The 26,482-nt window shown below is 41.6% G+C and overlaps 1 protein-coding gene across 1 annotated transcript in view; it reads left to right on the forward strand.

Annotated features, from left to right (window-relative positions):
• LOC308344536 (uncharacterized protein) overlaps window positions 1-25,245 on the forward strand; it is a 573,794-nt gene extending 548,549 nt beyond the window's left edge. The window contains exons 4-6 of the transcript XR_013966995.1: window positions 7,233-7,294; window positions 13,804-13,893; window positions 17,727-25,245. The gene's annotated coding sequence lies outside the window, so the exon portion shown is untranslated. The remainder of the gene's footprint in view (window positions 1-7,232; window positions 7,295-13,803; window positions 13,894-17,726) is intronic.
• Window positions 25,246-26,482: the final 1,237 nt, after the last annotated feature.

Raw genomic sequence — 26,482 nt, forward strand, 5'->3', positions numbered from 1 at the left:
CAGCCATATTGGGATAGAAGTTTTTTTTTGTTTTTGTTTATTTGCTTTTCCCTCAAGAGGTAGCCAGTTTGTTGGAGTCTCACTGAAATATGTAGAAAGCCATGCATGACTGAGACAGCTAAAGGCCCATCTTCCATGTTATAATATCAAGTGGCACAAGAGGGTTTATATTGAAAAAACATATTTTTGGAAAGCATTTTAATAGTTTGTTTCAATTTTCTCCATTAAAAGACCAAAGAAGAGAGTATAGACTTAAAAAAAAAAACTCCTTATCTATATAAATTAGAGAATATGCTTTATTGACGTGGTATCCTTAGACAATAAGCATAAGGGTACATAGTGGTTATTTGTTGACATGGGTAAGCTTGGACAATAAACCTCTATCATGTTTATAAGTTATAAATGTTTTCCTTACTATAGTAGAAGTTTCTTACTGGAGACAAGAGAAGAATGATTTAAGAAAATAAGAAAAAATCTAAAGTATCATTTGTAGCAGCTACTAAGGCCATTATTTCTTTGTAAAACTCAATACAGATGTTTAAGAGGCAAACAGATAATGTACATTTCAATTCTGTGTTTTCGCTTTATAAAACTGAAGGATACCAAGTCTCCTTAAAGTTTTGAAAGGACATGCTTGAACGTTTCATCATTTCATAACTTTCCCTCTTGGCTCTTTTTTTTTTTTTTTCCCTCTTCATCTGACAATGCTTCTTTCTTTTGCAGATCTGTTTGGTTTTAAACTATAATCCCAGAGCCTTAAGCACATCTCCTTATTTCATAGAAGTGAAATCTGACAAGCACTTGAATAACTGAATGGTTTTAGAATTCGTAAGATGGCAGGTCAAAAACATGGATGGAGTGTGTCAGCCCGTCCAGAGAGCAGCTGAGAGCTGAACGTTCATAATAGTCCGTTTTGCCTGCACCCTGGGGTGGGTGGTTGGGGTGTGTCAAGTACTATTGGGTCAGATTCTGAAGGACTTGTGTGACAGGTTCAGGGATTTCGTATCCTTAAAGAATGGTAATGGTGAACTTGGAAGGAGATATGGAATGAGAGAAATTTGGGGGAAGGACCTGAAAGCAAAAGATATTTTTTCCCTAATATATCCGTTAGGGAAGCACGGTCTAACGTATTAGCTATAGATTATGAAGTTTTTGGCTTTAAATCCAAAATCTTAAACCACTCTTGCCTTAGGTATAAATACCATGTCTGCCAAGAATAAGAAAAAAGAAAACAAAAGTGTGTATGGGGTTGGTTTGTTCCCTATGGTGGTTGTTGTTAATTTAATTGTTCATTTTAAGGTGAAGCAGCTGCATTAAGGGGTGCGTTTGTGGGATTATTTCGCTGAAAGAGACTTCTGTGCCCTCAGACAATCCCCCTCCTCACAAAGATTCCATTGCTTTCTCTGTGTGAGAGCCCACAAACGTATGGAGGAGATTGCGAAGAGAAGGGATTCAAGTAAGCTGTGAAGTTGGTTTACAACCTGGTGCAGTGCACAAAAGGAAAGCCTAGGGAGAGACCAGGAGGTCCCATTGCAGGGCAAGCCTGGAAGGTTATGGAGACAGGGCTCAGGAAATCATGAAAGGGAGACAGTGCAGAGAAGTTCAAAGACGTTTTGGTAGAATTGGCAGATTTGGATGACTGTAAGAGAGGCAGAAAAAAAAATGAGTGCAGTTTGTGATTTGGGCCACAGACGGGATGCTGAGAGATCACTGGTGGGCAGATCAAAGAGAAGGGAGGTCCATGGCTTGGAAGCAGATGGCTTGGGTTTCTGCCGCCGCACTTAGGTCTAAAGCATTTCTGTCATTCAGAAGAAGCCTGAAAGTTTCAGAGGGAGCAACGATCCCCATACTTACCAACGTTCTGGGTCTAGCAAGGGGTGTAGTTCCTGCTTCCTGCTAAAGCCACCTTAACGTGAGTTTCAGTGTACGCGCCAACAAATGAGTTGGCAGCCTTCCACCCTTGGTTGGCCATGGGGTTACTTGTGACTTTTGTAATGTATCTGTGTATCCATAGGTATTCACAGCATTGGTAGTCTAGCACAATTATGTCAAGCTTTTACTACATATATAGTATTCTATAAGAGGTGTGGTTACCCAATAGATGTATTCGAAGCCATGTAATAATTAGCTGATACAGCATGTCTTTACCAAAGAAAGTAATCATGAATCTGATTCTGTCTTACAAAGGCATATACGTACTCCTCACTGTGAGAAATGCTTGTCTGAAGGGCACTGAAGACATACACATATGTAGGTGGTTGGTTGTGAGTGGTCTGAAGGAAATGAAGTGAGTAAATATATATATATATATATATATCTTCTACCAAAAATTCGACATTCATTGAAAATTGGGCAATGTTATTATACATTATTATTGAAATGAGATGAAACATGTAAAATGAATGAGTTATATTTTGTAAGGTACAGCCACTTCGTGGGTGATGTATTTGTAGCACTGTTCTGTTATGTGTTTCCTGATGTGAGGGAAATGTAAATGGTGATGCAGTGTTCTGAGGTGATTTAGATTTTGGAAGGATAAATGAAATGGAATTTTTGATTGGGATGAATACATTAAATTGTTTGGTTCTACATTTGATTTTGCTTTATGTATAGACTTCATAATAGGGTTTCAAATACATAAAAGGGAATTCATTCCATAAGCTAGAGTCAGAAATTCATTTTAAATATTTAATGATTTAATTAAGTTTTATTAGTGTGATGCTCTTTGCTTTGCCGATTAAAAATTGACAAGGGCCTCATCTGTTTTTTCTCCTTTTTTTCCCCTTTTTGGATAGTATCTTGGTTAGATTTGTTTGTTCTGTATCTTTATAAACAGTGATAAATACTAATTTTTCCAAATAAATGCTCTTTTTAAACATCTGAAGTTGCCAAGAGATAAATAGTAAACAATCATAAAGCATTAAAATCAACAGAATTTACTCATTGCCTTGCTCTTTGCTTCAAAACTGATATTTTATACTGTGTCTCTAGAGAAAATTCGATTTACTTTACTCCAGTTTTCTCTCTATACTAATGATCTTTGCCAGAGTGCAGGAGGCATGCCCTAGCTCTCAGGCCGGGTGCTCAGGATGCTGGCCATTGCACTGGACTTGGGGCATGGCCGAGAGTGAAGCAGATGGTGCTCAAGCAGACAGTGGACAAGAGGGAATTCCATGAATCACACCACTATCAACAATGGGTTCACTGTGAGGTGTTCGTAGGGAGTGAAGGTACCGCAAGTTTATACCTCAGGATCATACAGGTACTCCAAGTGGTTATGGAAATACTGTACAAAGTAGAGACGGACTTTGGCCATATGCATGTCTATGACCCCTCATATGCATATTTCACTTATGTTAATTAACGTAAGAATCCACATCGCTGTAGCTCTGGATAATTTGGTGGCTTGAGAAATTTTATTGACAAAATGAGAGAAAGGGAAGAGAGTATAGGTTGGAATATTCATCCAACAGGCAGCAGTGGACCCTGCGTTGCCAAGAATATGATTCTCCAGACTTTTCTGACAAACGCCCTGCCTTCTGCCCCAGTGGCGATCAATAGTAAACATTACCTTCAAATGTGCTTCTGAGGGAAAACTAAAATATGTTTTGGAGATAATAGATGTAGGTAGTTGTTCATTATCCTCTTTCTCTTTAGAAAAATATAATCAACCAAAATTTACCTTTCCTTTTGTCAACTTTTCAAGACCCAGGAACACAGACTGTTAGTAGATAGGAAGGTATCACAGAGCCTGTTGAAAGCTGGAATGGTGTTACTCAAGATGAAGACTGAGCTTCGCATTATGGTAGTCATTAGCCACACGTGGTTATTAACATTTAAGCTTAAATAAAGTCACAGTTTAGTCCTTCAGTGTCCACAGGTGTTTTGTAGATGCCATATTGGACAGCACAAGAAGGATTTCCATCATTGTAGAACATTCTATTGTACAGCACTGGGTTAGAAAGTATGGCTTATGGTACCTAAGAAACAATATCCTTTTATCAATATTATTAGACACAGTTAAACCCCACCATTTCAGTTATGATGAGTGTTTTTTTGGCTTTTTAAGTTTTTAATTCCAGTTAGTTAACATACAGTGTTATATTAGTTTCAGGTGTAGGTTACAGTGATTCAGCATTTCCATATGTCACACAGCGCTCCTCACTAGGATACTCCTTAATCCCCACCTCCTGTTTCATAACCCCCCACCCACACTTCTCCCCCCTAGTAACCATCAGTTTGTTCTCTGTAGTCAAGAGTCAGTTTCTTGATTTGTCTCCCTCTCTTGTTTGCTTTGCACATTTGTTTTGTTTCTTAGATGCCACATGTGAGTGAAATTGTGTGGTATTTGTCTTTCTTGGACGGACTTTGCTTGGCATTATACTCTGTAGCTCCATCCATGTCATTGCAAATGGCAAGATTTCATTCTTTTTTTAGGCTGAATTATATTCCACTGTATATGTATAGCACTTCTTCCTTATCCATTCATCAATCGATGGACACTTGGGCTGCTTCTGTATCTTGGTTCTTATAAATAATGCATGCATCCCTTTGAATTAGTGTTTTTGTATTCTTTGGGTAAATACCCAGTAGTGCAATTGCTAAATCATAGGGTAGCTCTATTTTTAACTTTTCTGTGAAACCTCCATACTCTTTTCCATAGTGGCTGCACCAGTTTACATTCTTATCAACAGTGCACGGAAGTTCCTTTTTCTTCACATTCTTGCCAGCCCTTGTTGCTTCTTGTGTTGTGGATTTTAGCCATTCTGAGAGGTATAAGGTGATAAGTTATTGTACTTTTGATTTGTGTTTCCCTTTTGATTAGTGATATTGAGTGTCTTTTCATGTGTCTGTTGGCCATCTGGATGTCTCCTTTGGAGAAATGTCTGTTCTTATCTTCTGCCTGATCTTCAGTTGAATTATTTGGTTTTTGGGGTGTTGGGTTTCTAAGTTCTTTATATATTTTGGATACTAACCCTTTATCAGCTATGTCATTTGTGAATATCTTCTCCCATTTTGTAGGTTACCTTGTAGGTTTATCGATTGTTTTCTTCACTGTGCAGAAGCTTTTTACTTTGATGTAGTTCCCAGTAGTTTATTTTTGCTTTTGTTTCCCTTGCCTCAGGAGACATGTCTAGAAAAAAGTTTTTATGGCAACGTCAAAGAGGTCACTGTGTGTGTTCTCTTCTAGGATTTTTATAGTTTCAGGTTTCACATTTAGGTCTTAGTCCATTTTGTATTTTTGTGTATGGTGTAAGAAAGTGATAAATATTTCCTGTTCATGTATATGCTCATGTGGGTGTTCCCAGTGGTCAGGCAGCTTTTCTCTTTGTGATGAAGATCCAGGCTCTTCCATCTTGTGAGTCTGCTCTGCCCCAAATCCTTGAATTCCTGCTGCCAACTGCCTGCAGGGTTAGGTTGCACGGGCCTCTTCGCCACCTTGACCTGAAAGTGATAAGATCAATTTTCTCTCGTAAATCAACTGGTGAGAACTAGTTGTAGGGCCCACCTAGACGTTAGGCTTTCCAGTAGCAACACTACCGTATGGAATGAAAAGCCATGGAGAAACTGCCATTTTCTCAGCAGTTGAGAAGCTCTGCAAAACAAATATGAATTTTTTATGGAAAGTGACTAGCGGGGCACCTGGGTGGCTCAGTGGGTTAAGCGTGTGACTTCTGCTCAGGTTGTGATCCTGGCAGGGCTCCCTGCTCTGTGGGGAGTCTGCTTGTTCCTCTCCCTCTGCCCCTCCCCAACTTGAGCACTCATGCATGCTCTGTCTCTCCCTAGCTCTCTCTCTCTCAAGTAGATAAATAAATAAAATATATATTTTTTTTAAAAAAGCAACTAATGGCTAAAGGATAGTTTTCTTCATTGTTGAACTAATTGTGTGCCTTCATCTTTAGCATACATATATTATTGTTTTCTACCTCCTTTTAAGGAATTGTTTTTCACATTATAATTAGATTCTAATTTTACATTATAATTTGATAATCTCTGAAAACCAAATAATAGCTTTATTTTCATGTTCTTGTGCATTTAACCACTTTGTGCCTTATAGATTAAGAACACTCAGTAAGACCAACCTCATTTTTACTTACTTTATATAAAATGTTATAGATCCAATGGAAATTTATATAAAAATGGTTGTATATTTTTATGCAGGCTTTTAATTTTATAGGTGAAATAGTGATACTCTGTTCTTAGAGGTTTTCTCTTGTGGGTCTGAGTATGATTTAACTTAGAAGACTAGAATGTATATAAAATTAGGATTACATTTATCATGTGTAGCGAAGTAACACTTGCAAAGGCGTCTCCTTCATTATATATGAAGAGTTGCTGGTAAGACTCTCATGGATTTGTCTCTTGTAAATCCTTTCCAAGTTAAAAGATAAATCCATGCTCAATTTCTGCATATTTTGGTTTGTTTCCTGTGATTTTTTTTTTTTTAAACAATCTCTACACCCAATGTGGGGCTGAACACACAACCCCAAGATGAAGAGTCACATGGTGCTTCCCCTGAGCCGGCCAACTGAGCTCAAATCTGCATGTTTAATACATGTGAATATCATAATTGGATACCCAGTGCCTATATATATGCAAGCATACTTCTCTTTATTGACCTTTGTTGGCACTTAAAAACCTCAGAAGAAGATAGTTCAAGGAGTTACCCTATGTCTGAATTCATTTTGACCGTTTTCTTTTCTCTAGATATCTCTATCTGTAATCTCTACTTCTGCCTCTCTATCTTATCTATCGATCTATCTGTCATCTCTACTGACAGTCCTCTGCACAGTAGTGTGGGATTGTAAAAATAACCTTGAGAACTGAAAATGCACAAAGCAATTTTAATTATCATTAGGAAAAAAATATGTTTTACATGTGACCTTTACAATTTTTTGCTAAAACATTAAAAATTCTCTTATTCTCAGTCATAAATGTATAGGGAAATGAAAAAAAAAAGCAGTAAAACTCTATTTAGTATTTTATAATTTGAAACAGAAATTTGGAGAATTAAAGAGCTTTGTTCCTTTATAAAAATTTGTCAAGGGTAGTTTGAACCATGCTTGCCGTCTTCTCATCATGTTACTCATGGAATGAATACCTTCTTGGCCATGGCAAATTGCCATACTTCTTTCTCAGTGTGGATCACTTTCTGACATCTCATCCTTTGTGCCTTCGGTGTCATGAAATATCCCTGAGTGTTCTTTTAATGTGAAATTTATGTTTTACAGACGTCACTTCCTCTAAGACAACTTGACCCTTTCCATCACAACTAGTTTCCTCGTGTTTGTTGGTAAGTCCTCTTTCACTGCGTTTTTATTGGTCATATGTCCAGAGTCTCTCAGATGGTAGCAGGGTCAACGTTCCCATGGTCAGCCATGCATGAACGATTCTAACTTAACTTCCAGGTTAGTGCTTTACATTTCCGTGCTCTACTTCCATCTTTGTTGGCTATTTCCCTCTTGATTGTCCTTTTTTTTTTTGATAGAATGTAAAGTGGACTTTTCAATGGGAGGTAGGGGAGCAATGGAACAACATGCTTTTCTGTCTGTACATGCACAAACTAATAGATGTACAGTGATCAGTCACCAATAGACTGATGAAAGTGTGACGGTTGGTCACGGGTAGGGTGCAACATTGACTTTTTCAACGTAGAGTTTTGTGGACTGAAGAGCTAGCAGCAAAGTTTATACTTCAAGTGATTACTCACATTTAATATATTGCAGTAACTGAAATTTGAACCCTTTTGTTGGAGACCGGTTATATTTCACTAAACCGCGATAGCTGAAATTTGTATATATTGGAATCGTGCAGACAAGGATTATTTGTTTCTGTGTGTGATTTCCTTTTATGGAATCCTCTCCCTCCTCCTCAAATCCTTTCTCCTTCTCTGCTATTATGACTTCAGCTGCATCCCATATAAAACGAACGCCGTGAAGCCCTTTATTTATTCTGCTACAATATGTCTATGACATAAGCTGGGATAGGTTTGAGGAAAAGAAGCATCATTGTTGAGAGAAATCGGTAAAATATTTGCCTTTGGAAAATGGAAAAGGGCTTGAATTGGAGAGGGCTAAAAAAACACTGCACCTGTAGGGAGGGTCACACCCAAATGACTGCACACCGTCTGCGTGCATGGGTGTGATTGCATTCCAGTTTAAGAGTGAAATGTTCATTACTCAAGATAGTGTCACTTGAAACTAGTTAATTATGGGATTTGAAAAAGAGCAATGCCGATATTTACAAATAAATTAGATGTGACTCTGGTGTGTATACAGAATAAATTAAAACAATTTTAAACTATAACGGATAAGATTTCTCTTGGGTTATCGACAGTAAAATCTAGATTCGTGGTTTTTAAACTTTAAAATGCATTTAAATCACTGGCAGTTTTTACTAACAGACAGATTCCGGGGTGGGGTCTGAGATTTTGTAGTTTTAACTACCTCCCGGGGAATGCTAAGGAGCTGACCGAACATTGAGTATGAAGAGTCTAGAACTACCAAGATTCTGCTGTATAAATTTAGGAAGCCAATGGCTTTAGCAAATACAACTATACCATATTTAAAATTGCTTTATTTGCCTATTTTTTGCTTCCATGACAGTGGAAAATACACACCGTTAAGAATGACTTTGGTCCTTCCTCTTTGTGTTTGCGTTTCCTTTCAATGCCTTCTGAAAGATTCCTTTCTTTAGTCCTACATCGTCATCGCCTTCTAGACATTCACCAGCTCACCGAATCTGGCTTTAGTCTGGATGTGAGCTTCTAACTGAGACCCTCTACATGTACATCAGGACTGCCTCATGGTCAACTGTGTGATGTGCGTACAAGGTCTAGTAATGTTGAGCTGCCGCCATGCAGTTCTCCCCTCTTTCGGTTTCTGGAACATTCCTGCTCTTGTTTCTTCTCCACCCTTTCTGATGTCACCTTCTCCACCCCCTGCTCTAGCTCCTCTGTTTGTCCAGCCCCTTCAGTGTTCTTCTGTCCTTCTAACTGACCAGCTGCTCCTCACTGGCATTTCCCCTATGGCCCAGTTGCCCATATATCATGCATATTTCAGTGACCCCCAACAGATTACAGTCACTATATCAATTTGAATTTATTTCTCTAGGATGGGACATTCTGGTTTGACCCAACTGTTAGTAACAGCTGATTTGATGGATGCATCCAACATATGAATAGGATATATTTCCTTGGTTATATTTTTGATTGTGGGCATCTCTCTCAATTTAAAACCATACTAAGTATATTGAAAAAAAAAATTTTTTTTGAGAGAGGGTGGGGAGGGAGGGGCACAGGGAGAGGGAGAGAGAGAATCTGAAGCAGACTCCATGCCCAGGGCGGAGCTGACATGGGTTTCGATCTCATGACGCTGAGATCAAGACCTGAGCTGAAGTTGAGAGTCAGACCCTTAATTGACTGAGCCACCCAGGTGCCCCTAATCAACAGTTTTTATCAAGGGCTACGTTATACATCAAATGTTTATTTTTATAGATGGAATTTTTGGAGTTGTCCACATTTGGAAAATAACTAATTTTGAGTTTACTATTCTATCCCTTACATTAATAAAAATGTAATATTCTACTAAGACATAGCCTAAAGAATTTTAGCATGAGAAATGTGCTTGATAAACAGGGTATAAATAGACTGTGTTTAGTGCATTTAATTCAACACATAATTATTAAATATTTATGAAGCATCACCATTTGAATTAAGTCTTGCTGGCCTCAAATTTTTCTTGAGAAAGGGGCAAATTTGTGAATAAGTAATTATAGTCAGGTGTGTTAATTTGTATGGTAAATATTAGTAAAATAGGCTATATTAATTCAAAGGAGAAGACACCCAATCGATCCAGAGAAGTTATTAGGATTTTCAAAAAGGAAGAGGAATTGGATCTTTTGGAGACCTCTTGAGGTGTGAAAAGGGGAGAGAAATCTGGATCTCGGAGAAGAGCACATGCAAAGACATTAAACCCAAAAGGGCACTGAGGGTTTGGGAAAAGTGGTAAATTCTGTAGGTTCACTCTGTGTTCTTGGGTGGTGGTGGAGGAGATGAAAGCAATAGTGAGGCCCTCTGTCTTCCTATCTTTAGGTTTATTCCCCCTACAGGTGGCCTTCTGGGAAGATGGGTGAATCCTTGAGCCTAGGAATGAAAACTCTGCTCTTCATCTTCTCTAAAGTCAAACTTCATTACCCTGGTCTTGGAAGAGGGTATAGGGCCCTTGATGAAGGAAATTCCAGGGTTCAGAGTCCTGAGGGATGAAGGCATAAGGCCCTGGGGAGGAACATTCCTTTAGTCCTAGGGAAGAAAGCCAGTGCGGGGATTTCTACAGCTACGTCTGGGGCAACGGCCCCATTGCCAGGTCTGAGGATGGAGCCCACGTTCCTTATAGCTCCTGGATAGGTTGCTTGGGGGTGGTTGCATGTAGAAGAGGAAGCTGATCGTAGGGATTAGAAGGAGATTTTATTTAAAAACATAATGGTCACTGTCTCTGGCTATAATTAGTGTAATCTAATTTTACTGTGTAGGATCAAAAAGTTAAACCAGAACAATTACACTTCTCAGTTTATAATGTGGTTGTGAATGAATTATTGATTAGCAGTATTATTCATTTTCAAAGAATTAGAATGCCAGAAACTATACTTAAGCCAAAAGTTGTATTAGACAGAATTAAATCTTTTTTTCCTCTCCAAATTTGATTATTGCCAGCACTTCTAATCTTGTGGTGATTCAAAAATGTAAGTGTAACCTATTAGATGCTGGAAATATCAACAAATTAAAGCATGGTGATTATGTAGGGCCTTGAACTATGCTTCTCCTTTATTATAACTCCTGTGTACTGACTTAGGCCATATATGTGACAGAAGAGTGTTTGGGTTTCCTAAATATGAAACTTCATACCCACTAGTGAGGCTCAAATTCCTAGCTAAAACTCTCCGTCAAGATAGAAAGTTGTAGGTGAAGAGCTCTATGGCCATAGGATAATATTTCAAGAGGGTTTTCCTTTAAATAGGCCAGTCAGAGAAAGACAAATACCATATGATTGCATTCATATGTGGAATTTAAGAAACAAACCAGCAAAGAAAAAAAGAGAGAGAGAGAGAGAGAGAGAGACAAACCCAGAAACATTCTTCACTTTAGAGAATACCCTGATGGTCACCAGAGGGGAGGTGGCTGGGGGGTGGGTGAAACAGGTGATGGGGATGGAGGAGGGCACCTGTTGTGATGACACCTCGTTAATACCTGAAACTAGTATAACACTGTGCGTTATCTCAAAGGACTCTTCATCACAGAACATGACTCAGATTTACAGTAAACCAATGTGTTTGCTAAGAAATTCTGCGGCAGCTAATGACACCATCGGGAAATAAAATAGAAAAAAAAAAAAAAGATGAAGAGAAGTGGGTCAAACAGGAAGCAGAGGAAAAGAGAAGGGAGAAGAAAAAGGGAAAAGAGGTTGTCTGCCCTGGATAGTGCTGGGTGCTGAGTCGAGAACGGTTCCAGTCATCCCTTAATGAACAGTCACATTATTATTATTATTATTATTATTATTAAAGATTTTATTTATTTATTTGAGAGAGAGGGAAAGCATGAGCTGGGGGAGCAACAGAGGCAGAGGGAGAAGCAGGGTCCCCACTGAGCAGGGAGCCTGATGTGGGGCTCGATCCCAGGACCCCGAGATCATGACCTGAACCGAAGGCAGACGCTTAACCTGTTGAGCCAGCAGACATCCCACACAAAGCTTTTCTTGTAAAGCTTCCACTTCCTGGAGCAGTGGGTGTTAAGAAATTAAAGTTATGTGGCATATGGATAAGTGAAAGTTAAACACTTGAAACCCCAAATGTAAAAATCGTGCCAAACCTCTCAGTTCTCCCTTGAACTTGGGGACCAAACTAGGAGACTGGAGTTCCAAACTCTACTTGGGACCAATCAACATTGCTGTTCCAACTCCCTTCTCGTTAATTGAAGGTGATGATTCTAATGGAATGCTACTAATGTGCTTCATTCACATGCTTTAGACACAGTAGGGGCTGCGGAGGAGAAGACACCCCACCTTTCTATGGCCGTTGTAACTCAACATACTATTTGTTCTGTTTAGTCTTTTGGATATTCTAAGTATAGTTCATTTATTTTGCTAAATTAAATGTAGAAGAGATTCATTGGGTGTGGTGGATAAAAGTCCCTTTTCTCAGCAAAAGACATTTTTAATCTCAGGGCATACTCGTATTCTTTTTTTTTTTTCATATTCATATTCTTAATGAAAGCTCTTAAGCGGGCAGCTGTAGCACCTTATTTTTAAAAAATGAAATAAAACAGTCCAGTTGAGCAGTAGAGATTCAAAATCATTAGCATTAGGTAGATGAGACATCTTGATGCCTTATAAAAACCAACTTTGTTAAATTAACCGGATATTTTGGCATTGTGTAGACAAAGTCGTAGTTCTGTAAACATTCAATGACATCAGATTTTTTTCTGCTGAAGGTAGCTCTGGTGATTGAATTCAATGTTTTAAAAATTCAGTTAAAAAAAGTAGTGATTTGGGGGGGCGCCTCGCTGGCTCAGTCAGTAGAGCATGCGACTCTTGATCTTGGCATTGTGAGTTCGAGTCCCATACTGGGTACAGAGATTACTTAAAAATAAAATCTTAAAAAGAAGTGATTTGGTTTTAAAATATACACACAAAAAAAGTTTAAGTTGTTCTTTATTGGGGTGAATTTATTTAAAAGTGGTTGGGACATACGTAAAAACTTAAAAACATGCGTAGTGGGGTGGGGGGACTACTTAGAACAATACAGATTTCTCTGTCAAAACAATATTTTGCAATTCTAGAGTTCTTTCCATTTTTCAAAACTTCCATATATATTTTCTCATGTAACTCTCCCGTTTTTTAAAGTAGTGCAAATTATTACGTTTTCCAATTTAGAGGTGAAGAAAATGAGTGTCAGGCAGGTGAACTGAGTAGCCTAGACTGACAGGTTGTTACAGTAACACGCCTCACATCGTTCACACGTCCCTGTATCTACTCCCTTATGTCGTCTACACCTGCTCTAACCGCACTGACTCATGTTGGTTTTGGCCAGTGGAACGACAGCAAACAGGGTACACACAGCGGCTTGACGGGGGCTTGTGCAATGCTCTCTCCCTTTCTTCCTGCTGGGGATCTTTGTGGTCCCAGGTGCAGCCTGAATGGGCCTCCTGGAGGCTGGGCTGGAGCCTCAGACGTGTGGATGAGGTCAGCCTCGCTCTACCGGCTCCAGCAAGGCAGCCAAGGGGGTAGAACCAGCCAGCCAGCCCTCGGCATCATGAATTAATAATCCATTGTTGTCTTAAGCCACTACCTTTGGGGATGGTTTTTAAAGCATCAAACACTAACTCACAAACCTCCAGTCAGAAGGAGGGAGGGGGCAAGACCAAAGCCCAGAACTTGGGGATCCAATTTCAGCACTCCGCCGGGGGATGGAAAAGTGGGTCTTTTACCCAGAACTTGAAAGAAATCGATCTAAAGGATTTTAAAGATTGGAAAGGGAGAAATCGGATCCTTTTACAGTGACTCTCAGAGGCTTTAGTTTTCGCTTATTTTTACAAAATTCTTTTATCTTTGTAACTGAAGAGCTGTTATCTACCCACTCTTTTTTTTTTTTTCTCTTTCTATTTGTTCCGTCATCTCTTATATCATAGTATGTGGCTTTTATTAAGGGTTAAGTTTTCTAGGCAAAATGTAAGCTAAAACTGCTCAGGCTTATTCATTTATTGTCTTGACATATTTATAATTCAGGGCATATGTATTTTACCTTCTACAGGTCTGTGGTGTTGAATAAAATAACCAGGCGAACACAGGGGAACGTTTTTTTATTTTCAAACTTACCTCTGCAGGGGCTGTGCCCACTCAGGTCAGTAGTTCACAACTGCTTAAAAATAAAACAAGCTATTTTTGTTGTTTCACATGACACCAAAAAATCATGCAGAGGATCCCAAGGAAAACAAACATTCATGCTTTCAGTATTTGTTGTCTCAGTAGTTGCTTTGGTGAATTTCCTTCAACTCTTCCTCAGTTTCTTCTTCTTTTGTGCGGAGATTGATCTTTCTGAGGCCCAAAATAATTTTTTTTTTTTTAAAGTAAGATTTAATTTGAACAGGGATGGGGCAGTGGCTACAACAATGGTTTTCCAAGGGCGGCCGGCCACAGCTTTGAAGCCCAGCCCCATAGCCATGGCTTCATAATGCCCCACTGGGGGAAAAAAAAAAATCCCACAGAAAAGTAAACATTTTGACAAGGATCTAGACATCAATTGGAGCTTATCCAGTATTAAACAGAAACACATGCTTTGTTCAAGGCATTTGCAGAAACAAAACCATCCTGCCTTCTTTCTTTCTTTATTTTTTTTAAGCTCCGTCTTCCATTTATGCTATGTCATGGCTGAAGGAGGCCATGAATTGGAAACAAAGGCAAATTCTCCCAGGCAGAGTCTGAAACACGTCTACCCTCCCTTCCCGGTGCCTTTACCCATGACCTCAAGGCACCGCGCCCTTCCGTGTGTTGCTAGAAATACGCTTTGGCCAGGTCTTCGTTATAGATGCCAAAAACAAGAAAGCTGAGCGTACACCCCTCCCTCTGAGGAAAGTACTGAGAGTCATCCCTCTCTCTGGTTTTCTTTTCCACTTTATTTGAGCGGTAGCTGCTGCTGCTGGGGGTTCCCTGTCTTAGGGAAGTTCCCATCCTATAAGTGATGAAGCTTCTCATCCTCCTCTCAACTAAAAGTTCGAGACATTTGAGAAGTTACCTCATACACCACGGCCAGGAGAGGGTCTGTGTGCATTTTCCAGACTATACAAGCCCCAAATTCAAAGGACTGTGATCTATGAGGTGGTATGGACCTTGGGGACACAAAACCAAATAGTCAAAGAGCTTTGTCAATCCTGTAGGCTAAGTCAGCACCAAACCTAGAACATTCTTCTTTGTTTCCATAGGAGTTGTACAACTGGGTACTTAACTAAAACTTTTCACTTTTCAACTCATTACACTGGTGTGGATTGGATGCCTTTCTAATTCTATTGAAAACAGAAAGCTGCAGTGTTTGTAGAGTGTAGGTACAATGAGGCACTGACAGTGTTTTGGCCAAACTTTTTTAAAGATCGTTTCGTTTCTAATCATTATAAAATAACCCTCGGAGTGAGGCAATTTTACATATTAAATTTCACAATTACCTGTTTATAAAATTTACAGGCAATAAAAGGGGAAAACATCTGTATTTCATATTTCTTTAAAATCAGCCTTGTAACTGATGTTTCCAAGACCACCCACTGGAGAGACGTGGAGGTACAAAATGGTCCTAAAAATGGCTCCAGACCCACATAGTCCTTCCATTGCTCATGCTCACCATTTTGGTTTCCGGAAGGAGCTTGAGCTCCTTCCCTCCTTCTCTGGGAATTCTCTACTCAGGCAGAAACAGGTCTAAGAGGGGGCCGACCCATGTTTTTCCACGAACAGCAACTTCTGCTGCTTAGAACTGGCCCATGTTGCTTCTCCACATCTGGCTGTCTGTGTCTCTGTCGTGGGAACCACTGGCCACCCTGGAGATCTCACTCTGCCGTGGAAGGATGGCCGTGGGTAGAACCACTCCTCCGTCGTGCTATGTGATGGTAGACTGCATCGTTTGTCCTGTCCCGGGCTGGGGCGGGAACTTTCCCTCACAGCTCCCTTGGGGGCACATCCCTTCAACCACCGTTCCTCAGAAAAACGAAGACTCCCCTCCCCGCCTTGGTATCAGGTCAGACTCTCTGGTTGGATTTCACATTGAATTCTGCGTATGTTCCGTCCATTTTCAGGACTCCCAATTTATTTATGAAATATCAACATAATTGGTCACACAGCAAGTTAATGGAAGCTTTACCCCCAAATCTGAGATTAATTGAAATGGGATCAACCAGACGAGTTGGTACCAAACCAAGGCATCCTGGGGTACGTGAAGATTGGCACGGGCCAGGCTCATATGGAATGTATTAAGGGAAACCATTTTTAAACTCCCAGCATCCCTGTGTTGTCTTTTCTAAATTTCTCTCTCTGACAAGGCATGTGTATTGGAAGACTCAAACACCGATCTTCCCACCTCCCCTTTCAGAATTGCCCTTACCCAGTTTTATGAAGAAAGGCATGCCTTTCACTCACCCAGAATCTTATCATTGTGCAGTGCCCCAGGGTGTACAGATCTCTGGGATTCCAGACAAAAAGACCATTTGGAATGCTGTTGTCAATGAAGCCTTCTTTGATCAAGGCACCATGAGCTCATGGTAAATCTTCATGTCCTTCTGTCTTACATTTACTTCTCTTAAATGCATGGCAAGAGGAGTCACTTGTGGCGATCTGAATTCACTTATCCTGTGGAACGGAATGACAGTACGGGACGATTTTCGTTCAGTGACCTTGGCCTCTTTGGCTGTGTGTGTGGAGATCTATGTCCCATGGGAAAGGCAGTACATTTGCCGTATGTTGAGGATTAGCATGAACTCTTACAGTCTCCTCATTGTACCTCTGGACTCACTTGCCTCCTGTTCGTTACATCATCGTCACTCAGCGGCTCTGCAATTTGAGGCAACCCTCAGTTTCCTCATCTCGAAAGTACCATTAAACTAGTGCCCACCGTAGCAGGCTGCAGTGAGGGCTGATGGAGACAGCGTCAGGAAAACTTATCAGAGAAGACCCGAATAAAATACACGCCGAAGAAATGTTTGTTTCATGGATAAGGCCACTTCTAGATTTTCTTTTTTTCTAGTTACAATAGGGGAGCATCCTTGGGCAAAACCAACTCTCCAACTGAGGGGTAAAGAACTCAGCCTTCCCCAGAGAGAAATCTGGCCTCTTGACCTTGTTTCCTGGGAGGGAATCTCTACGGCCTTAGAATGTGTCGTCTTGGAGAAGTTGTCCAAAAGTTGACATTGAGAAAAGCACTTCTGTTTACCTGGAGGCCTTTGGCCAGCCAGATGGGAGCAACTGCTGTTTGAAGTGAAAGCTTTGGGCTGCACCAACCACGTGATTTATGACGGGGTTTGCATCATGCATGAGCTGGAGGGGCTGGAGACTGAGATCAGCTGTCTGGGCAGTTAGTCATGCCGAGGTGACAGAGCCCCAGTGAAGTCTCTGGACACTGAGGCTTGAATGAGCTCCACGGCTTGGGAACACTCTCTGCCTATTGTCACACGTCAGTGCCAGGAAGGTAAAGTGGATCCTGACTCCCTGGGGAAAGGACAGCCAGAAGATCCACATTTCATACTTTCTTTGACTCTGCTCTGTATCCCCTTTCCCTTGGCTGATTTTAGTCTGTATCTCTCAACTGTGATAATCCTAACAAGCAGTATAATAGTTTCCAGTGTTTAACTGAGGTCAAAGTGTACTTGAAGCCCTTCTAGCTAATGATGGAACCCAACAGCGGCCTTAGGGATCCCTGAAATGACGAGCGCTGTCAGAAGTGGGCGTGGTCTTATTCATATCATCATGTGTATAAATACTGACTCCCTGTGTTGTACACCTGAATCTAATACAGTATTATAGATCCACTCTTCAATAGTTAGAAGTGAGTGTGGTCTTGTGGACTCCTCTCTCTAAATCTTGCACCTGCAGAAGGACTTTATCCTTGTACCCGTACACTTGATGCTTTCGTGTCAGCTAACTTGGATTTTGTGATAATGTGCTTCGGAACTTGGTAATTAATTCTTATTTTCCAAATAGGGACACGTACGGAGAAGAATTCCTTGAGCTGACTGATCACCAAGAAAGAACCTGCATATCCTCCTGCGTTGTTGTGAAGGCCATCACTAGGCAGCTGTCTTGGGCCTTGGCTCACATCAGCGGCATAGGGCGCTCTGCATGGATGAGGAACTGGGTTGCTTTGGACAAGTCAGTCTCTTATGACTTCTGTTTCTTTCGAGAACCCTGCCTAATACAGGGCTGGAGGCTCCTAAACATCATCTCAAGGTTATTGTTGAAGGTGAACTGGATCCAGCCTACTGAACTACTCGAGTGAAAGAAGAAAAGAAAAGCGGAATGTCTGGGGTGGAAACAACATGTAGGAAGAAGGCTTTTCTATTTTCCTTAATATCCCTTGTCCATTCCAGGCATTCTGCTTGTGTAAAGGTGATTTATCAGGAATATATTGTTCTCACTATGATCCCTGTAGATTGTTTTTTCATGTTCTGAAAAGGATCTATTCTCTCTCTCTCTCTCTCTAAAAAAGATTTTATTTATTTGAGAGAGAGTATGTGTGAGAGTGAGCTGGGGGTCGGAGCAGTGGGCGAGGGACAAGCAAGCTCCATGCTGAGTGTGGAGCCTGACACGGGGTTTGATCCCACGAGCCTGACCGGGCTCATGACCTGAGCTGAAATCAAGGTCAAATGCCCAACCCACTGAGCCACCCAGGCACCCCTGGAAAAGATAATGTTCCCGTAAGAGCCGCCAATGAAAACGACAACTCAGAAAACCTAGTGCAAACTTGTGGCCACAATTTAAGGACAGCATTAATAAATGGCAATGAATGACTCATCATCTTCCATGTGATGAATACAACTCGTGCATTATCTCGCTTGGTCCCCATCCCAACAATACAGAGTAGCCATGATGTATCCCCCGGCGAAGCTGAGGAAGCTGAAGTTCAGAAGGCTTCAGAAGGGGGGGGGGGAGGGGCGTGTGGATAGATGGGATGAACAGAAGCAGGATTGACAGCCCTGCTATTAGGTTCTGAAGTCCGTGCTAGTGTCCACAATAGCCAAACTGGAAGGAACCAAGATGCCCTTCAACAGATGAATGGATAAAAAGATATGGTTCATACATACAATGGAACATTACTCAGCCATCAGAAGGGATGAAGACCCACTATGTGCATCAACGTGGATGGAACCGGAGGGGATTATGCTGAGTGAAATAAGTCAAGCCGAGAAAGACAGTTATCGTAGGGTTCCACTCATATGTGGAATATAAGGAATAACATGGAGGACCACAGGGGAGGGGAGGGAAACTGAGTGGGAAGAAATCAGAGAGGGAGACAGACCATGAGAGACTCTGGACTCTGTGAAAAACATACTCAGGGTTACAGAAGGGAGGGGAGTGGGAGGATGGGGTAACCGGGGGATGGGCATTAAGGAGGGCACGTGTGATGATGAGCACTGGGAGTTATACACACCAGTGAATCATTGAACACTACAACAAAAACTTGTGATGCACTATATGTTGGCCAACTGAACATAATAAAAAATAAAGTCCATGCCAGGCCCTGCCTACTGTGTCCTGCTGCATGTTGTGTTACAGATCTCTCTAGTCATGGTTCACGGGAGGGAAGAGTGTGTTGTCCCAGCCCTATGGGATGCACAGACAGTCAAACGAGTGCCCACTACATGGAAGGAACTTCGTCTCGACCAGTGAACTGAGAACGCCAGGCCAGAGAGAAAGGCCGCACAGGCCAGTGGGGGCATGAGCTGCCACCGGAAGTCTGGATGGTTATGTCCCAGGACTCTGACATGGAGATTACATATTGTGGGGACCCATTTGCAAGAGCAGGTAGGGTGACAGTGATGTAGCAACTTGACTCCAGGGTTGGACACTGGGCTCTAATCTGAGTTCTAACATAACTGCTTTGTGCTCTGGAGACTCATCTTCACTAGGCCTACGTTTTCTTACCTATAAAAGGAAATTCGATTAGAAAATCCCATACTTTTAGGGTGCCTGGTTGGCCTAATTGGTTAAGTATCCGACTCTTGATTTTGGCTTAGGTCATGATCTCAGGAGATCGAGCCCCATGTCTGGCTCTGTGCTGGGCGTGGAGCCTGCTTGAGATTCTCTCCCTCCCTCTCCCTCTGTCCCTCCAAGACCTCCCCCTCCCTCTCTAAAAATAGATAGGTAGATAAAAGTAAATGAGAAAGTCGTTCAGCTGATGTTCTTATTAGCAGAAATGAGCAGAAAACATTCCTTAAGATTAAATATCGGGGGCGCCTGGGTGGTGCAGTCGGTGAGGCATTCAGCTCTTGGTTTCAGCACCAGTCATGATGTCAGGGTTGTGAGATTGAGCCCTGCGTCGGGCTCTGTGCTCAGCACGGAGTCGGCTTAAGACTCCCTCTCCCCACTGCTGCCCACCCTTGTATACTCTCTCTCTCTCTCTCTCAAATAAATAAATCTTTAAAAAAAAATTCCTGTACTTTTGCAAAGATTGTGCAAACCTTTATATAAAACATGACCCCCAAGCTGAGTTTTTATGGCTGACTCAGAAAGAAAAATATAGATTTGTTGTGCAAGTTCCCCATTGGAATCGCTTACAGTCCTCATTATCTGCTCTATCTCACTGTGTATTTGTCTAGATTCGCTTGAGAAGAAAAATCCTCAGTAGAAACAATCACTCCGTGCTTTTGGAAGACAGTTTTCATCTCCTCGGTCTTCCGTTAAAAAGCCTGAATTGTAGCCAGTGTAGTCTAATGAGAGAAATTATTTCACAATGTCAGTATGTCACCTTGAAGAAGTTTACCCATTTAAGAATGGGTTTTGAAGTGTACAGAGAGGCAGAATTTGCATACGTTTGTTTCCTGCAACAGTGTTTTTCCAAATAACACATCTGTCCTGTCTCTATTTGCCTGAAGCAATATAGAATGCATACTCTCTTTGAAAGAGAGAATTAATAATGCATCAGGGAACTTTCATCTGGAACAGCAGCTCAGATGTAGTCCAGTCGGTATCGAATGCAAGATATTAATATCCTAGTCTCTGGGAAGGCAGAATCCCCGTACAGATTGCCACCAACATCACTTGTATACTTTAATTTGACAGTTACTCATTTACTATATGCTAAGAGCCAGGACCCAAGCCAGATGAGGACTATAAAGTAAACTAATGTCTCTAAGATTCGGTTTCCTCATCTCTGAAGTGCTCATCCTTGTAATATTTACCACAAAAAGAAATAAGTTGGTGCATTTAAAATACCAGTCTCTGGCCTGGTGGAGATAGTCAATAAATAGTCATTTCAATGCAGCAGATGTGAGCCCTTGTTGCCTTGAAGGAACTGAATGTGAGTCATAAGGATTAGTACTATCCAAACAATCAGCAATAATATCCGTCAGGATGTGATCAGTGAGATTAGAATGGCAATGGGGATACCTGGAGGCAGAAGAGGGCATAAGAGGGCACTTTTGTTTAGAGAAATTGGGTAGAATTTGATCATGACAGTACCATTTCTTTTGGACCTTAAAAGGTTAGGTTTTCATGTGCAGTATAAGGGTATTTGATACACAGACTCTCCTTCAAAAATTAGCCATGATCAGGATAATATAGATGGCAAGGTGAACCTCTCTGGTGAAGTATCACAGTCATCTACTAAGAAGTAGTTTCAAGAGGCAGGTTTTAGAGCCTCGACTCTTATTTGTTCTGTTCAGCCCTTGTCAGTGACTTGATTATCATGTAGTCAGATGACAGAAAGTGGGAGAGATGGTGTATGTGGAAGAGCAGAATGCAAACCCAGTGGGTCACATCTTGTAAGATGATGTCTACAAGCAAATATATTTATAGTTCTGCCATGAGATCCACCAAATAATGAGGCTCTAGAGTTTGGGTGGGGAAAGAAAGAACTCCTTGATTTTAGCCAACTGTGAGTCATGCGTGAGAGAGAATCTAAAAACTCATTGAGATTTTACTCTGCCGTAATAAAATTATCTCACTCAACAAACATCTCCTGAAGGGCCACTGTATGTAAAGAATGTACATCAGTAAAGACTACACACCTAGACCTTGCGATCTCAGGACTTAAATTTTAATGGAATAAACAGAAATGAAATGAATTTCACAGTTGAATATTGCACTACAATTGTGACAAGTGCCAAGAAGGACAAGTACACGCATAACAAGGGGACCTGAACTCATGGCAGGGTCAGGAGAGGCTTCGTGGAGGAAGTCACTTTTGCTGAGAAAGAGATTTAGGGATTAACCAGGTAAAAGAGAAAGTCTTCCAGGTAGAGGAGACAGCATTTATAAAGGCCTTCAGCCAAAAATGAGAATTTAGAAGAAGACAAGATATGCCAGGATTGAACCTCAGAGGAGATCAGTTCACCTGGTAAGACTCAGTATCTCAAGTCGACCAGACGATTAATGAGGTGGAACATGGTCAGTGCTGTGAAGGAACTCAGAATCAAGTTTTGCTGAACATTGGAGATACTTCCGTTTGCCTGGGGAATTAGGTACAAATTCACCAAGAAGGTGATATTTCATTTGGGTCTTTAAAGAAAGATCTGGTTGTGGCAGGTAGGGTTAGGTATTCTCAATACACAAAGACCCATTAGCAGAGGATAAGAGAACAGTAACTTAAGTTACTAAACAGAGAGGTAGGAAGAAAATCAAGACAGTGTAGGATCATGGGAATTAAAGGATGACAACAGGACAAAGAGGGAAGGGTCACAATTTAGAATGGTTTCACAGAATTCAAATAAGATGAGGCCTGAACTAGATCTACCATGATCTGAAAGTTATTGGTGAACTTAGTGTGGAGAAACTGAGCTGTGAGTAAAAAGCGAGGAAGTAGAGACAGCAGGTAGATAGCAGCTGATACACCTAGAAAACCCAAAAATGTAGGGTTTCCGTGGCAGGATCCCTATGATGTTCATTTTTTTGTATTTTTGGAAGGACGCATAGTGCAGTAGTCATGTAGTAGTTATACAAAAATTAATTTCAGTTGTTGGATGAATGAATATTGGGGAAAAGAAAGGTTAATTATACTAGAAATGGGACAAGACTTTGGGGAAAAAGAGTTGATATTATATTCTGTCTCTAGCAAATTACTAACTTTGTGACCTTGGGCAAGTCATTTAACCACTTTGAGCCCTACTTTCCTCAGTTACAAAATGAGGATAACGATAATTGATCTAATTTCCCAAGAGAGTTGGTGAGCAGGTGAAAGTAAGAAACTTTACACGAATGTGCTGTATAGACTGTGGGGTGCTTACCTAATAAAAGATATTTTAGTATTCGAAGGACTAGAAGCCATCAGGGACTGATGAGGTGGTCAGGTCATTGCCTCCTCTTCCTGGACTTCATTTCCCAGGGACACCAGCACCGAAAAAGTCATGGGTTTGTGGTTGAGCCAATGACGTGTGAGCAGAGGTGATCTGTGCCACTTCCAGGACTCAGTCATTGAAACCTCCCAAAAGGGCTCCTGTATGTTTCTTCTGCGTCTGCTGGTTTGATGCAGATGGGTGGGGGGATGTATACTGGGGGAATATATACTGATGGAGGTACATGTTCTTACTCCCAATATGGAAACCAGTGTGGCATTAGCTTCAAAATTTGAACGTTCTCATATCCCATAGTCCTGCCATTGTACTGCTAGGTATATGTGCTGTAGAGAAACTTGTAAATGAGCTTTTAGGAGACATCCATGAGTAAGTTTATTGTTTATAATAACCCAAACTGAGAGCAATCCAGATGCCTTTCGATAGGAAATCCAGTGTCCATCTACAGACGAATGGAGAAGACAGTTTATGGTCACAAAAACTAAGTAACAAATCACTGTGAGGACAAATCACTGTCCATGAAACTATGTAAACGGAAGTAAGAAATCTAATGGTATGTGGACAGCGCAAGTCACAAAGGAAAATAGGTTGCAGTAAAGTTGTAAAAAAAGGAAAAGATAAAATGGCAGGGCCTAGGAATATGCTTTTTCGCACTGTATGCTTCTGTGGCTTTTTCAAAAAGAGGAAGGGAATCATATAAATTGTCTATTGGCAAAAACTATGGCCCACAACCACTACACAGGTTGGTGATGTAAGGAGACATGTAGTATTTATGTAGCGCGCCATCTGCTGCGTTCACTCTATCTTGCTGGGGCTCGGCTGGTCCTAGCTGGGCACCCTCATGCTGCCAGGGGAGCCGCGGTTGGCCAGGTGGTTCTGGTAATCTGGGCTGGCACATGCCCTTGTCTTGGCTGTTGACTGCTCTAGGATGGCCCTGACCTAGTGTGACGCCATCCAGATGGCTAGTCTGGCCATGTTCTCATGACAAGGCCCCGAGGGAGAATAAGCAAGCACAGTCCTGCAAAGGGCCAACAGGACTGTGCATGTGTGTTGCTCACAACCTATTGGCTAACGCAAGTCATGGTACCAAGCCTAGCCTTAAAATGGGAGGGGACGATGATGTTATAAGGCCTAGGCCATAGAAGGACATTAATGGGGGATACTAATGCGGTCAGTCTGCCACAGGGACACTCATCACAGAATTCAGGACCATGACGACCATGGTCAGGAAGGCAAGGTGTGGAAAGAAGAAACACACAGCCGCCATTGGTGACATTCCAGTGTCCCAAGTGAGATAGCGGTTCTGTCACTCTTCACTTTATAATTATGCCTTGTGACCTAGACATATATATTATGTTAATCCTTTTGTAAGTAGCAAATGCTATATATATATATATTTTTTTTTTTTCCAAATGCTCTATTTTTAAAATACTGGGGGGCGGGAATCTTTTGGGGAAATCCAGTGGAAGGTGAGACCTCTGGATTCTCTTTCTGTGTCTCTGCCAAATGGGATATTAATGGTCACTTTTTAACAGAAGATTGTGACTTTGACAAAGAAATCACTTATTAAGTGAAACTGAAGGACAAGCTTCAGCAAACTGGTGAGAATAATCCTTGCTGCTAGAGACCTCAGATCGCGTTTCAACATTGTGGAAAACACACATTTGTCCTGCTCTGTTTTTCTCCCTTTTACTCTGTTTATTTTATCCCCAGAACAAAGATACCACAGCTTGCCTTCGAAAGACTTCCATGTGAGTGTGAAAGAGGGTAGAATTTGGAACATGCTAGAGTTCAGATAAAACTCTGGATTTTTTTTTTTTCTTCTTCTCAAAGCGCCCCTCAATTGGACCCAGATCCCGGACCGCCAGGGTTTGATTCATTCATCTCTAGCTGGAGCTGTGTTTTTTCCACCCCTCTCCAGAAGCCTGGGAGATTCACTTTAAAAAGACGCTGCTGCCTGCTTTTTTCACATCACAAAAGAATTAATGTTTGCATAGCCCTTTGAAGATGTGGTGTCACGCATATGCTATTATTAATAATAAACTACAGATCTGCTCCACACCATCTGAAAAACAGGGCTGTGCCCCGATGAAAGGACCCTTATTCCTACCAGTTCGCCATTGGGCTTAGCCCAGACTGGGGCTTGTTCCAGAACCTGGGTAAAGAAAGGAAGCAGCTGGAGGGAAACAAAACAAAGCATATACCACCCAATCCCTTACAAAAATAAAGTAAAAAGGAGGATTTCCTAACCATTAGAGGTCAGTGCCACCCACGACAAGCATGTCAGCTGGAACGTGGGTTTGGGGCGCAGCACCTGCTGGGGAGGGGACCGAAGGAGCATGTCTTTGATTGTGCGCGCGTTCTGAGGAAGGTAAACATTCCCGGGTTCGTGAGCCTGCACAGACAGGAAAGAAGGCACTGATCGCAATCTGCTAGGAGTCTTTCCTCCTCTGTTTGCTCAGTGCTCTGAGTTGTTCTGGTCTGTCCCTTTTTTTTTCTTTTCTGAAGCCACTAATATCATTCCTCCAACAGCTCCGTGCATTTACAAACCACCTTTGCATGGCTGAGTTGGAGGAAATGGGTGTCAAATCAGGCCACTGTAAAGACCCGTCCGGGGAAGGCTTCAGGACAGGTGTTGTTTTGGAGAGGCAGGGACAGACACACAGAGCTGAAATGCAAAAGAATGGCTTCCGTGGACGCCCTTAACAGCGGGGACACCCGCTGGCAACAGCAGCCCGAGGAGGAGCCAATTTGAGAGCTGGGTCTATTACTTCTGTTTTTGGGGGAAAAAAAAAAAATCTTTGCACCTGCTTTTGGTGCCGATTCTTGGCTCAGTCCCCTTGCTTCAGCCTCCCCTTGGCTCTGCGTGTTTGAGAGCTGGTTATTCAAAAGGGACCCTGCTTCTGCATTACAGGGGTTTGCAGAAGGAGAACGTGTATCTCTGCTCCATTTCAGGCCCCGACACGGAAGGTGTTGCATCATGAAAAACGGAGCTGGAGAGAGAAAGAGAAGGAGCAAGCAAAAAGAGGCAAAAACACAAAACTCAAGGAAATCAAGATCATGCTGTGCAGAATTGTTACAGCTGTTTCTGTTTTTATTGGCTGTTTCTTTTGGCTTCACTTTTTCAGCAACTGGGGTTCATATGGGCAGGAAGGCGTACAGCATGGCCCAGCTCTGCCACGGTGGGAGGACGGAGGACCGAGCGAGGAGGGGGGAGGGGGGCATGAGCTGGGTGAGGGGGTTCTGAATTCATATGGCTCTTAGAAGGGATCTGCATCAAAGCATTTCTCTTTCTCTCTCTCTCTCTCTTTTTCTTTCTTCCTTTCTTTCTTCCTTTCTTTCTTTTCTGATAGTTTTGTGGAAGTCTTAGCAATAGAATTCAGATGCACTTAATGGAAAGCTGTTAAAAGCATCCCATTCCCTGGCTGGATCAGATTAGTGGTCCATTTT

The sequence above is a fragment of the Martes martes genome (genome assembly GCF_963455335.1).
Source record: "Martes martes genome assembly, chromosome: 6".
In the NCBI taxonomy this organism is placed as follows: Eukaryota; Metazoa; Chordata; class Mammalia; order Carnivora; family Mustelidae; genus Martes; species Martes martes.